General features: G+C 38.5%; 1 pseudogene; it reads right to left on the minus strand.

The window, feature by feature from the left end:
• Positions 1-2137: 2137 nt before the first annotated feature.
• Positions 2138-3552, minus strand: LOC110314418 (annotated as a pseudogene).
• Between the last annotated feature and the right edge of the window lie 1173 nt (positions 3553-4725).

A 4725-nucleotide genomic window follows, 5' to 3' on the forward strand; every position in this document is an offset into this window, starting at 1 on the left:
GGTGGGCCTTGTCAGGACTCCTATATCGCCAGATCAGGATCCCTCGGAGAACCAGGATACAGAAACCTCTGTGGGAAAAAAAGAGGAAAAATAATTTTAAAAAAGCTTGCTGTTTTCTTTTCAAACACAGCTGTTTACTCCTGGAGTTTGCAGGGCACATCCTGTGTGAATAATCTTGTTTAGGGGAGCAAAAATATGTGAGTCATTATTTCCTAAGAACCAGAGCCCTCAATATTCCTAGAAGTTATCTGTCTTTGGGCAAGTGAGATCTACAAGTTAACTAATTTTTACAACATGGCCTGGAATGGCCTGTTAGTCATGGAGAACCAGGTCAGATTGAAAGGATCAACAAACTGGGGACTGGTATAAGTTGGGGTTTCTATTGCTGTGGTGAAAGACCATGACCAAAGCAAGTTGTGGCAGGGAGCTTTTATTTGGATTACATTTCCACAAAATAGCCTATTGAAGCTAGTGAATATAGGAACACAAACATGGCAGGAATCTGGGGGCAGGGGCTGGTGCAGAGGTCTTGGATGGAGTGCTGCTTACTGTCTTGCTTTTATATAGTGCTTAGTTATTATCTATGTATTTCCCCACCAGTCTTTTCATGTTATTTTTCCATTTTTTACTTGAAATTTTTTTACACATGAATTTCAAGGGCTAGTTGTACATTCTAGATTTTAATTCTTGTTGAATATATGATTTTCAAGTGTTTTCTTCTATTCTACAGGTTACCGTTTCATCTCTCACAAAACAAAATCAATTTCAGCAAGGCTCGTTTTATCAATGTTTCCTTTTCTTGCTTTCGCTTTGGTGATCGAATTGAAAGTTGTTTGGCTAGCTTTATAGCCTGTATATTTTCTTCTTTAACATAAAAGTTTTAGAATTTTTTACTTAGGTCCAATGTCCATTTTGAGACAAATTTGCATAAGGATACAGAGAAACTGAATTCCTCAGGAATTGCTGTTTTTCTCTCATGAAAGCTTTTGCAGTTTCTTCCTATAGTAGGAGAGCTAATAGTCTTCAGGGGACACCACATACTTCACATATGGACAGCATGCACTTCAGATACAGGACTTTGAGAAATTGATCTGGTTTTGGTCTGAAAGGACTAGCTCTCACAGCATCTAAAGGAGCCACCCAAGCTGCCAAGGGAGAAAAGCAGTAAATAATCCTAGCCAGCTGTAAGCCTTTGAGCCACAACAAGGACCATCATGCTAAGAGATTCTGAATGGTACAGTAGTGTAGCACTTTACCTTACAGCTACCTAATTGAACTTAAGACCTGCTAAATAGTAGGGAATGCATGCCTGGCACTGTATACTTGTATTCACTGTATACTTGTATTTACTGTATATTTGTAGTTGATAGGCCCCATGGAAACCATACAACCTACTACTACCTCTTCCCTAAAGGAGCATAGTTCTTAAACATTTTCTAAATTCTTGTCTTTATATCCATGGATAAGTGGCACTCTCATATTATCAAAGAAGCTTCTTTTGTGCAGTAGATTGGAATTGTCACAGAGCTCCACAATTGGTCAAATGCAGAGAAAAATTGACTGGAGAGTCTTTGGTCCCAATGGATACATCAACAACAGAACCTCTAAACATAAGGCTCAGGGAATATTAGAGAAGATGGAGCTGAAGATTGTAAGGATCAGAGGAGGAGGACATCAGCTGTAAGATAACATCTTCTGAAATAACAAAAGGGGTGGGGAACAAAGTGGAGAGAGGGGAACTGAGAAAGAGTGGGTATGAGCGAGAAGCTGTGGGAAGGAATAAGGGTGAATATGATCAAGAAACATCATATCATGTTCTCAAAGAATTAATAAAATATTACATTATTTTAAAAGAAAACTACTGATGCAAACAAAAGGGGAGATATTCTAATGATAGAGTCCCATGTTTGCTAATATTTAGAACTTATATTATCTGACTGTAAAGCATTTTGATTTTTAACTCATTCTTTCTTATATTTCATGATATGTTATCTTCTCTTGAAATATTTGTTCCTCCTCCATTTTCTCTCTCTCTCTCTCTCTCTCTCTCTCTCTCTCTCTCTCTCTCTCTCTCTCCTCTCTCTCCCTCTCTCATTTCTCAACAATATAATTATCAAACTCTCAATAATCTTTTTCCTTAATTCTGTTCTCCTCTACAGACATAGCTCTGCTTTGATGCTTTCAGCTCCACTCCAGTTTCATAGAGTTTTAGCAGGGGATGCACCTTCCCTTCCAGGAATCTGGTGTGGTGCTCCACAAGTGAAAGAAGAGGGGTCCAACAAATGTTCTGACTGAGTGAATGGGGTTGAAGAAGGCATCTCCCTAAATGTGCTCTGTGAGGCTCCCTCCTGCTTAACCATGGTAGCTGTCTGCTGGGGAAGCACTCTTCTTTTCTTATGACAGTCCTGTCAGTTGCCCCCAGCTTTGATCATAGCCGTGATGTTGTTCTTTGTGGCCAAGAAAGGCAGCTTTTGCTGAATGCACCTTTCACTTACTTACTTTAAGGTATATTATTAATCCTTCAGAAATATTCTGTATGGTATTTAGTATAGCATCTTCAGTGAAAAGTGTTTCCGCCAAACAGATTTGTGGGTTGGGATATTACCCAAAGTGTGTTCAAACTATCACACAGGAGCTGTCTGTAGTGGGTCCAAGATAAGGGTCATCAGGTAAGTGGTCAAGGTGCAGCAAAGTTCAGAGTACATGGGGTTCTGCTTGTATGACATAGCACTCAAAACGGCTTCTCCATCTCCTTCAGGTTCACTAGGAGGCTCATGTCAATGTAAATCTCGTGGACTGATGCCGCTAAATTAACCAACACAGATAGCACTTCAGTGTTCACTTTCATGTATAGGTCTGTCCTGGGATGATGCAAGCACTCTTAAATCTTGCCTTTTCTGTCACCAACTTGTCCAGCTGCTCCACCTTCTGGTGATCTCCCTCAGATAACAACTAGAAGAGGGTCTGAGTACCAGTGGTGCAGCTTGTCACAGATAACACTTCAAGTTCTGGAGATCCACACAGAGATCTTGAATCCAAAGGCAGCACTGTTTCCTAATGGTGGTCAAATGAGCAGGCTGAAAAATATGTGAAACCTACGGTGGGCAGATCAGTGCATTAAGTATTCAAGTCACAAAATCACTCTTGCAAGCTTTGGCAAAAGCTGGTCAAATTCATTTCTCAGATTAATCAGATCTTATTGTCTCCAAAATAACAGGAGGCGGAACCAAGCTGAATAATGCCCACAGATTTCAGATAGCAATGGCTGAATGTGTACATATGAGCCATCACATAGTGTAACAGAAGCGTCTGTTCTTCAGCTGCCATCTACAAGTCAATACTGTTTGGGTTTGATGTCATCTCCTCAGTTTATTTATCTTTGATAGGTAAACCAGTGTCTGCTATGCCTCCACCAGCCACAACTACAGCTGTCATCATGTGTCTGGAATTTTTACCTGTCACTAAACAAGAAGCACATCTTGAGGCTAGTGTAGCAGAGCCAGTTGGAAAACGATAGCTTTCGGGACTTCCAGGGTTGTTGTCTGTAGCCATTTTGAACCTGTGACCCAGTCACAGCCTATGATTCTGTTTCTCTTTTTTATAAGACAAGCTGGCCTCCTCAAAAACCACAATCCTCATTCTTCACCCCCCACACCCCAAATCTTAGATTACAGGACATACACGACTATTCTATATGATACAGTCACAGTGGAAATCACTATATGGATTCATCAGGAAAACTAGAAATAGAAATATATTATAGTCCAACCATAATACTCCTGGGTATATATTTGAAGGAATCTAAGTCAATATACCACTGAGATGATTGCTTATACATGTATATTAAATCAGTCTATATATGTACACCAATCCCATAGATTGAAAAATATGGTATATAGACTCAATGGAGTTTTATTCAGCCATAAATAAGAATGAGATTATGTCATTTGACAGAAAAATAGATCATCATGTTAAGTGAAATGGACCAGAATCGGGAAGATAATATCATATGTGTGTGTGTGTGTGTGTGTGTGTGTGTGTGTGTGTGTGTAATATTAAAACAGAAGGAAAACTATGTGGGAGTATAAAGAAGAGTAAAGAGAGAAAGGAACAAGAGAAATAATGACTATGAACAATAAAGACAAACTAATTGCAGGTTTTCTCTCACATATGAATCTATATATGAATATATGTATATTTATATATGACATGAAAGTAGAAAGAGGACTATTTAGGGGATAGAAAGGTATAATGAAACCCATTATTTTATATATCACATAAAGATATTAATAAAAATAAAATAAAATAAAAGACCTATCTGCTTGTGTCGAAGACTACCTAGCAGTCATATTTTCAGTAGAAACAAACAAGAAATCCAACTATATGGAGTCTTCTCATTTTTCTGTTGCTAAGTCATAGAATAAGTCATAGCAGGGTCAGATGTAGTAACCTTACCCACATGTTTACAGTATGTTTGCTTCATCTCTAAATATAAAAGCCACAGTTATGGCAGAAAACTAAAGCATTCTCAGAAATGCCTATTGAATTTTTTTACACTTAATGACAAGAACTGGTCATATGACCATCCTGAGCTTCAAAGGCACTCAGCTAGATGTATCGCTGCTTTAAATAAAATCAAATACCTGCTAGTAAGGAAAAATAAGAAGACAGATTCTATGTTAGAAGCTAAAAGTGTCTTCCATGTGTCATCTCAGGCTACCACAT

Source organism: Mus pahari, chromosome X (assembly GCF_900095145.1).
Source record: "Mus pahari chromosome X, PAHARI_EIJ_v1.1, whole genome shotgun sequence".
NCBI lineage: Eukaryota > Metazoa > Chordata > Mammalia > Rodentia > Muridae > Mus > Mus pahari.